The 10628-nt window shown below is 38.8% G+C and overlaps 1 non-coding gene across 1 annotated transcript; it reads left to right on the top strand.

The window, feature by feature from the left end:
* Positions 1-899: 899 nt before the first annotated feature.
* On the top strand, positions 900-972 carry trnar-ucg (transfer RNA arginine (anticodon UCG)). Its single transcript has one exon. It is a non-coding gene; the product is annotated as a tRNA-Arg (tRNA).
* Positions 973-10628: the final 9656 nt, after the last annotated feature.

Genomic DNA, 10628 nt, shown 5'->3' with positions numbered 1-10628 from the left:
TGAGTAAAAAAATTACCAAATGCTTAATTGGAACGAAAGACTAACTGAAAATAGTGGCAGAGCGAGTAACACTGGATCTTCATGTGCAGCAAAAAAAATCTTTCAGCACACATTCACACGTACAACCACAAACCTGTGAACATTCAGAATGTTAAAGAATGTTACCAGTTACGTTTGAAGTATTATCATTTTAATCCATGTTGATTTTACAAATGTCACCAGCTGTTTAGAGATGTCAACATAGGTTGCAAGTGTAAAGTGTATGAGATAAACTGAGAGGGTTTATATGGAGTGTAGAGTTCATTCTTGCGTCATGCACTATCACATGCAGGTAGATCTAACCAAAATGCAAACATACAGATGGCAGACCTCGTTAAGGTTAATGCATGCACTTTGAGCTCCTGGTGTTTTCTTCAGTGCTTAATACACAGGAGAGGAATTTCACAATAACTGCATGGTAAACAAAGCCTGGCTACTTCCGCCTGAAGGAAAGGTGACATTTGCCATGTGGACCAAAGGACAGTCACTTTGGTTTTAGATCATCTGAAACACAGCTGAGAAAGCTCAAACATCCTTTTCCCCAATCAACTTCCTGCCCTCTTCCTGGGGAGACTAAAGACAAACAGGAAAAATGCAGCACTAAAGGGATGGAACAACCATGCTCAGGCTATCAGCTCAGCTCTCGCAGGAACTGACCATATCTTAGTTGCGCTAAAAAGAGAGCATTCAAATATAAAATATAAGACAGTGTATTAAAAAAAAAAGAATTCTCTTGTAGAGGCATGAAATGCATTAATATATATAAACACACAATAGCTAGAGGTGTTACAGTCAGCCATGTCCTTTGTTTTTGTGTTAATGACCACGTGGTCTAATTGAAGAGCACATGACCCAAAGAAGACCACGTGGCCTAATGGATAAGGCGTCTGACTTCGGATCAGAAGATTGAGGGTTCGAGTCCCTTCGTGGTTAGTTATATGTTTACAGATTTTCCCGGAGGAACCCACTCGAGGCATTAATAAAGTTTTATCAAATTTAATGAGTTAATTTCCTTCTCGTGATCTTCTATATCATTGTCTGTAGTTCTTTTTTCTATTGTGTGATTAAATTGTTTAAAAACTTTGCCCATGTGTCTCCTTTCACAGTGAATGTAAATGAACAATGTAATTAATGGTGTAATCAGCTAAGGTTAGAACATTCCACAATCCACAAACACTAAATAACTGCTAATTAGTGCTAAGTAACATACTAATGCAGCAGTAGAATTTCACCAAGCAAAACGGAAACAGAAACTGACTCATTTTTAGAGCCAGCCATGTAGGAACTGCAGTTTTTGACACTTCCACTGAATGGCTTCACTTTCTCAGCCCCAGCAGCTGCTGCTTGGTTCATTATTTGTTTAATATTCTGTGTTCTTATTCAGTGCTTATCACTGACCTCCTAACACATTCCTGTAGCATCCGTTTTATTCTTATCTTTGTGTTTCCAATTTTTGCTGAATAATCATCTGCTGATATAAGTCAGCTTAACCTTCCATACACATGTTATTATCTATTCTGTACTTTAAAAAAAGAAAGCTTATCATTTTCCAACCTTGCAGTCAGCCTTTTTTGTCTGCATTTGGGTTCTGCTTGAATTTCCCATAACAGTATGTCTCCATTATTAAAGATAAGCAAGATATATGTAGACAGAAAAAAAGATGATGAATTTAATAATTACACTGCTGACTTTTATAAGTTAATTTGTCCTCAGTAACATAGTGAAGGCAGTAACCGCAGCAGAAAGGAATGTACTCATCAGATCAGACTGTTCTGGCTTACACTTTTGTTCTGTGCGACAAAAAGTTTGGCTTCGGTCGAGAGTTCCCAGGAGGCTGGTTATCAGAGCAAGCAAATGGGTGTGAGTGTGTTCACCCATCTGAAAGATAGGCTTGATATCACACCACTGTCTCTGTCTGCCCTTTAATTAGATAATGCAAAGCCCGCCTGAAAACTCCAGCTAACTCCAAACAAACACACAGACACACACACACACACACACATACACACACTGCAGTCACCTCATTCACATCACGCCACCTCTCACCAGTTGGAAGTCAGGAAGTCCCCACCAACAGCTGCACCACTGTATTGAGCCATTATACTACAACACATATCAGAGATGACTAATACACAGCTTCGCTTTTGTACTTGACGCTCAGGATAAGACCAGCCTGAAACTATTGATTTCAATTTACATGGTGTGTTTCTTGTGGTTTTTCTTGTTATGATGATTACTGTGTTGATTAAACCTTTAATCTGCCCATATCGTTTAATGCCCCTTTGGAAATATTTATACACTTTTGTTTTTAATTTTATGAAAACTTCAAGCTCCTCCAGCATTTCTGAGATGTTATGTGTAGAAAAAAAACTCTCTAGTATCACTGTTAAACTCTCAGAAATTGACTCAGTCTGTAACCAGAAGTTGAGACAACAGCGTCATCGTTGTCCTCATGTGGTTGCAGACAATAGCTGGACTTAGAATTCCTTTTAATATAGTTGCAAGCGCTCATGTCTGTTGTCTGGAGGTAAACTTTTATATTCAAGTAAATTAAAGAAAATTTAAAAAAAAATCATCAGCCTAACATCTCGTAGTTTTTCGAAACAGCAATAATATTTCAAATTAGTTCTTTAAAATATTCCCAGAACACAGATTACATAATTCAGAGGGGCCGACTGGAAATCAGTGACAGTTAAGAAACAAATAATTCAAAGGAAGGGAGTGGTGCACACATGGTGAAATGGAGAGAACGAGCAGCAGTTGTGCAGGAAGAAGAAGGATCAGGTGATGGGCTGGGGCGGAGTTCTTCCAGACCGCCGAGGTGTACTGTTTCTACCAACAAGAGATGACCTAATATAAATGACAATCTGATCACGTGATGCTGCCAAGAAAAGCCCCTTTTTTAAGTTTCAAACTTTGGGTTCCTTCTCTACACACACACACACACACAAGAAAAAAAGACCTAAAAAAAAGGTGTTAAAAGCCTAATACAGTTATACAGGTTTTTCTAACACAACTTCATTGTGCTGATTGTTCTGGGTGAGTAAACCTCTGCAGGAATGGAAAGGATGTAATGGTTGAGTAGGATGTAATGAAGCTAAAATCAAAGTGAGGCAAATGTCTGTCATGTGCAGTCAGAACAAGAGGTGCAATCAAGCATAATAACTGAAATCTTTTAGGGAGGTTTAGCATAGTCATGCAGAAGCTTAAATTGTTCTGCCTAGATGCTCCTCTGGACTTTTTTTTTTTTTTTTGTGGAACAACATTTGGATTTGGAACACAGTGGTCTGGAAAGTTCATAATAAATGCAAAGTGAGAGTGGCCGTCACAAGCATGACATAATAAAAACAAAGGGCATATTGACTGATCGCAGAGTGAGCTACTGGGCTTGGCAAACTAACAGTTGTCTGGACGAGTTCATATTTACTGTTCGTTCTGATCTGTCTGGACATCTTATCACTGTGAATCTGTCAGCAAAGTTCCCCAGAGTCCCCCAAACTTTCCGTGTTGCAGGATCAAGCTTATAATAGTGCTTTAAGATCCTTTAAGATCCTGCTGTGAGGGACAGCGACACTGTCCACCACAGTGGTGGTAATAGTATAGAGTAGGACTGTAGTTACTTCTTTTGATTTGTTTTACAGTGTGTTTGTTCCTCTCCCCAAATTCACACCACCTCCACTGGCATTTCATAAGTGCTCTTGTGATGGGGATGTGGAATCAGACTGAACGTTCCTGTCTTGTATCACCTTTAAAAAAGAAATTGAAACATTTTGGTTTCAGATCTTTGTTTTTCATTTATTTTTCCACCTGTGAAAAAACAACCCATTCTGCAGGTTTGTATTATGTGTAGTGATATATTTCCATCAGTTAAACTGGAAAGATTTCACTGACTGTAATAAAGGAATTGTTGAGAAAATGTTGCTATAACAGTGACAGTTAAGCCACATTGGCTATATTCATGGGAGAATTGAGATGATAGAGTCATGGAGTTGATCCCATTTCACATTTACTTTTTAGTGGCCTTTAGCTGACACACATCCAGAACAGTTCAAGTGAGTGAAAGGTAAGTGGGGACCTCAAAATGGTCTCGTTAATGACCGAAGTTCAAAATTATAAATGGGGCAAAGGGGATATTTTATCAAAAGGCTAAGCTGTGCTGGATGTGTGTCAACTGAAGGCCAAAATAACTGGAGGCAAAGTTTAGAGAGGCAGAGTTGAGAGGGTTTGGACATGTGCAGAGGAAGGATAGTAGTTATACTAGACAAAAGATGTTAAAGATGGAAATGCCAGGCAGGGGGTACAAGACAAAAACCACAGAGGACCTTCTTGGATGTGGTGATGGAGGACATGCAGAGGCCTGGTGTGACAGGAGGATGCTAAAGATAGGGTGAGACGCTGTGGTGACCCCTAAAGGGAGCATCCAAAGAAAGAAGACGGCCTTTGATAAAATAATACAGTTTTTCTCAGTCGCTTTGGTGTGTTTCTCAGATCAGAATTGAAATTCTCATAACTATTAGTTCAACCTCCACAACACTCAGTCATTTGTGCACATCATAGTAGCAATTTCTCCCCTCTCTGAACAAACTGCAAATGATCTTGGACATGAATCAGTTGAGTAAGTACAAATATCTAAAGAATGGTCACTATCTCCTTGCTTTCATCATGAATGTCACAATTATTTATACTTGTACCGGCTGAATAGTCATTGTCCATACAACTAATAGTCTTCATTTCATTGCTTGTGTCAGTGCACTCAAAATTGTTGAACATCTTGTCAAACAATTTGTACACCCATTTTGAAAACCCTATTTTCAAGGAGTTTCCATGAAAATCTCCATAAATTACTTTTCTCAGGTGAACCTTATCTCACACTAATGAAAATTGGTGTGTGTTACTGTTACTTACAACCAATGAAAAGCCTCTGCTATCCAGTCACACGTGAATCGCGTTACAGTATCCCCTACCCTACAAGTATATATATAATGTAAACCAACAGACAGGATTGGCATGAGGTGCATACTGAATCTACAAAACTGGACGCTCTTTATAGGGATCTAATCCCACAAAATGAAAGGGATGATCCTGGTGACAATCGGACAATGTATGTAGTGGTTTGGGATAATGTTAGCTTCCATCACTCTGTTGTAGTCAGGCAGTGGTTTGCAGCACACGACAGGATGCTTATGGAGTTTCTTCCTCCTCACACTCCATTCCTAAATCCAATTGAGGAGTTTTTCTCTTCCTGGAGGTGGAAGGTATATGACAGGCATCCACATACCCAAATGACCCTGCTAGCAGCTATGGATGCAGCTTGTGATGACATCACAGCAGAGTCCTGCAGAGGGTGGATTCGACACTCCAGAAGATACTTTCCCCGATGCATCGATAGAGCTGACATTCGCTGTGATGTTGATGCAAATATGTGGGCAGACAGACGGGAGCGTCTAATATCAATGGTTGATATGCAGCAGTGTCTGTTTTTCATTTTTCTTTTTGTTTCATAACTACTGCAGTAAGGTTTACTGTCTAAGTGAGTTTATGTTTGCTGTAAAATGTTTGATTTACTGTATTTCCCCAGTTGCACAATGCTGTGCACAGTTTCAATCGAATATTATCAAGAGTGCATATGAAGTGTCTTGATTTTCCTTTACAATTTATGGTTTTCAACATGCCATGCATGCTGTCCAGACTTGACATGTCATTGGGAAGCACCTCCAAAGAAATCCGTCACAATGAGAACATGTTTAAACCATTTGATTTTGTGACCAAAGGTGCTGGTGTAATGACTTGTAATTGTGACAGCCCTGACACTTGGATTGATATAAGTACTTGCTTTTGATGAATATATTATCTGTTTTGATGAAGGGACTCACTTTTGCAAGTTATCCACCATGTTTTGCAGTTTGCACTAATTGTTTTGAGAAAAGCCTTAGTAGTGGTGCAGAGATCAATTCTGTTGTGAGAAATGCACCAAAGCAACTGAGAAAAACTGTAAATGAATCAAATGAATGGCAATGCAAACACCTCAAAGAAGCTTGTATAAATATTTCTTTTGTCATTTACATTTAATTTATAATTGATATTAAAATTTTATTTTCACTGTATTATTTCTCCATATTTATCTTCCCAAGTTAATTTCTGTTTTGTTTTCCTTTTTCCTTTTTCTTTATCCACATCATTCCCTTATAAGAAGAATAACTGCCCCCAGACAGGAACTGAGTCCCGTAACTCGTAATTCAGTAGACTAAACTACTAGTGAGTCATTCATTTGTTTATTTATCAATAAGGAAATCTTGGTCCTCCATACTACATTTTTTGTGGCAAAGAATGTAAAGTTTAACCTGTGAGCTATTATGAGTCAAATATGTTTATGACTAATTTATACAAATCAAATAGTTTCTGCTGTGATATCTTCTAATACTATAGTGGCCGTCATGGTTTGTGGCGCGGCAGCAGGGGAGGCCGATAGATAGATAGATAGATAGATAGATAGATAGATAGATAGATAGATAGATAGATAGATAGATAGATAGATAGATAGATAGATAGATAGATAGATAGATAGATAGATAGATAGATAGATAGATAGATGTGATGTGTCATCAGAGAACTTCTGCAGGTGGTCTCTCTGATAGTGAGTGAGTTCGCTGCAGCAGACAGATAACAGCATCATCCATCCCCACAAGAGGCTTGTAAACAAACTGAAGAGGGTCGAGAGCATGTTTCACCTGCAAGCTGAGCCAGGCAAGAACCAGTCTCTTCAGCATCCATCGTCAAACTCATCCTTAATTCTAATCTTAATCACATGCGATTACATTTTTTTGACTGCCTGCAACTCCGTTTTGATTGACGATTGTGACATACCGCATAGACACATGTAAAAGTACTCAAACGTGCCTCAGCTCTTCGTACAGCAAGCACCTCCAATGCATATTTTGTTTCAGTGACGCACACAGATATGCACAACACATAAACATTGTGTTTACACCCCAGATGGAATCATGAGGAGAAAAAAATGTGAAAAGAAGCCACACGTGCCTCTTTCTACCTTCCTGTCTTTACAAAAAACACAGGTTACACCCATCTTTGATCTCTTCATTTTTTTTTCTTCACCACTTTTTTTTGTTTTTTTGCACATTTGTGATTTTGTCACTTTTATAAAAACCTGTCTGTAAACATTTAAAAACATCCCAAAGAACTTCAAGGGAAGTAGTGATACTTACCTGCAACCTCCAGATTAACATGCCTTGTAATTTTAGATAAGAATGTTGCAAAACGTTTAAAAAACATGCAGGTAACTATTTAATCTGGGACGTGAACTCGCTGTGACATTTCCAGAGGTTTCTCAGAGTTTTGGAATTTTACACATTTACTCAAGGCCACACATTAAAGGGAGCGTTATTGAGTCCTGTGCTTGGTAATGTTCTAGTTAATGAGGCGTGAGAATGTTACAGAGCTGTTTCTAAGTACCTTAATGTGTTTCACATAGTTAATAACACAAAAAGTGTACAATAGTGTTAACATGAATCGGGTTATGTCATTCTCTACAGTATGGGCAGTGCCAGCAGTGAGAATATCAGAGCAGTTCACAAATGGTGCTGGATTAATTAAAAACAGAATCATTCAGTAAGTTAGAAAATAGTCTTAATTGTTTAGTTTTATCTTTGTTAATAGAACTCAAAATATTAACACAAAGGTGAAATGATCCAGTGGCTGATGTTTTGCATTATACTGATATTGAAGCATTTGCCCTTTGATCTGCTACACATTGTCTTTCTGTTAAATAAATGGTGTAGATTTGTTTTACCTACTAATCTAGAGAACTGGACCTCCATAGTAAAATAAAGCATTTTTAATCTATTATCCCTCTTGTGAATTGGATCAATGTGTATTTTCTGACCTATAAGTACACTAGTGCAGTAATCATTACTGCAGTATTACTAGAAGTTGCAGCTTACCTGGCATTGCTTTAACCTCACAAGTCTGTGCATGTGTGTGTCACTGAAGCCTTGGGACAACTACAGTAGCAGGAACTGTTTCACAAGTAGGTTTATAAACATGCAGGTTTTCCTAAACAGACAGGAGTTATAGAGCTATAACTGATGGGTAAACTGAGCCCTGGCCCTTTCACAGATGATCATCCACATCAGGAAAGTTGTGCACATGATGAGTCTGTTCTGGCATAAAATGCACCCAGACATGTTGGTCTGAGGTAGTATTGCTTATTTAATATCATTTATTTCTAATTTATCTCAGTGTTTGGCCAACTTGGCTCGTCATATATGCACAGTGGCACATTCACCACTGACATATCAGGTCCATGAGGGTGAGAAGTTGGCCGCTGACCCTTTAGGTTACAGCAGTTTTATGAACGCTTCTGACAGTGTTCATATTAGCAATGTATGCACAACCCGAGTCGGTCTGATGTGTTGCCTAACAGTAATATCAGATAGGGTCAGCTTGTGGAGCATAATTTATCCTGCAAATTGGTTTCCTATTATATCGAGATTGAACCCTCAGCTGACGATCAACAATGCAGTTCCTCCCATTTTGTAAATACCACCAAAGGTTCTTCACACCCACTTCCACACCTTCTTATTGCCACAAACGCCAGCCTGTCGCTCACCAACCGACTATACAAATCTGCATGCAATAGCCACTTCTCGTTTCCCCGTTGTGTTATCGTTTTCTTCCAGTGCAGTGCAATTACAAACATTCATACTTGTGGTTGCGGCTGTTTACATTTTTTTTTATCACTTGAAACTTTGATTAAAAGCTGTATCTTTTAATCAGAGTTGTTCATTTTTAATGAGTCGCTGAAACAAAGTGAGTTTCTTCTCTACTCTGAAGGGATTTCATGTATCTAAATGTCGGCACACCTGAGGCAGTGCACAGTCAGTGAATTGGTAGTGCTGCCTCTCATTGTTGACCTGCCTTTGCCATAGTGATGTACAGTTGATCAACGAGTACCGTGCTGGAGTCATTAACTTGCTCCTTCTGTGCACCTCCCTAAGGTTTCTGTTCCTTTGTGGTTCAACAAGGAATCTACTTGACTGATCAACATTTAGTAATAATAACTTTATTTGTTTAGCACTTTAAAACGGTCACAAAGTGCTAGACAGTCTGGATAAAACACACATTAAAAATAAGTGTTCATATCTGAACATACAAACACACAGTCAGGCATATGGTACTGCATTCTTTTATTGAGACACACTTCCATATGCACATTTGCTATGAACTATATCCAGAAATAAGGAAAAGCCGGCAGCCATTTAAAATAAACCACTGATTCAGCCAACCCAATGGGCTCACAGAGGCTGTTCCCAAGTTTAAGAGCCACGACCTCAAAGGCTCGATTGAGCCTGCAGGGCGACTGCAGCAGTGAAGCCTCAGCAGGTCTGCTACATATACGGGACCCTGACCATGTAGGGTTTTACACATAATAATACAACTTTCAAATTCATCTTAGCTGCTGCATTCTGAACCAAATGAAGACAGGCTAAGGAGGACAGAGAGGTGCACACGAAGAGGTGTTTAAAGTAATTGAGACAGGAGAAAAGGTCTAATTTTATTGTTACTTAGATGAAAGAAACAAAGCTGGATGAGCTTAAAGAAGAGAGATTCAAAATTCAAATGCTGGTTGAAAACAATTGCAGATGATTTGATATTGCTGACGAGGAGGTCTAAGTAATTAGTCGCTACCCCAGAGAAGCAGTCAGTATGGTTTGAAATAAATTACTGGATTTGAGGCCATTTGCTAGCCAAGCCCAAACAGTTTTTTCTGGACGTAAAACCGGTATTTAAAGAAAAATTATATTCACAAAAAAACTCTTAAATACATTAGCTTTCCTCAGAGTGAGAAGCAGTGTTTATATATTCCAGTCCAATAGGATCTGATACTGGTACAGGTTGTGGAAAGGATTATCATAGCTTCACGCTGCATGGAGAGAACTTTAACGCAAACAAAAGGTCCTGAATTGTAAACAAGCCAAGTTATCCTTTTGATTTTCTCAAATTATTATTAAACCCAGTGTGAGTGTGTAAAACTAAATCTCTCAGAAATGCTGGCAGTGTCTTGGTGGGTTGAGGAAAGGGGCTGGATTTATTCCCAGTATAATGAAGCAAGCAGCGGGGTCATCATTTTTTTTATTTTTACCCTGGGCAACCAGTTCAGTCTCCAAATGCTTGGCTGTATGCAGTAACATGCTGCTGCTTCCATGTGAGTCTAGAGTTAATGGCCATATTCCTGTCACACAGAAAGGTGTTTTACTTCATAAACAGCTCGATGACGAACTATCATATTTCATATTGCAGCTATAATAAAGCTTTACGCCAGTAAGTGAGCTCTTAAATGGGCAGTAGTCCTTAAATCTAGTGTATAAACTCTGGTTTGTGGTTCTGTTTATCCATCAGGATCATTATGGCGTGAGTTCCTCTGTGTTCAATACCTCAGCTGTAGAGAAATCTGCCTTCTCATTAAAATATTGGAGCTACATAGCCTCATCATATGATGCTCAAAATGCCAGCAAACTAGAAAAAACAAAACAAAACACAGCAGTCTCTTTTTAGAAACTGTGACCCAGATG

Source organism: Pelmatolapia mariae, linkage group LG12 (genome assembly GCF_036321145.2).
Source record: "Pelmatolapia mariae isolate MD_Pm_ZW linkage group LG12, Pm_UMD_F_2, whole genome shotgun sequence".
NCBI classification, from domain to species: domain Eukaryota; kingdom Metazoa; phylum Chordata; class Actinopteri; order Cichliformes; family Cichlidae; genus Pelmatolapia; species Pelmatolapia mariae.
This window is presented reverse-complemented; position numbering and strand designations above follow the sequence as displayed.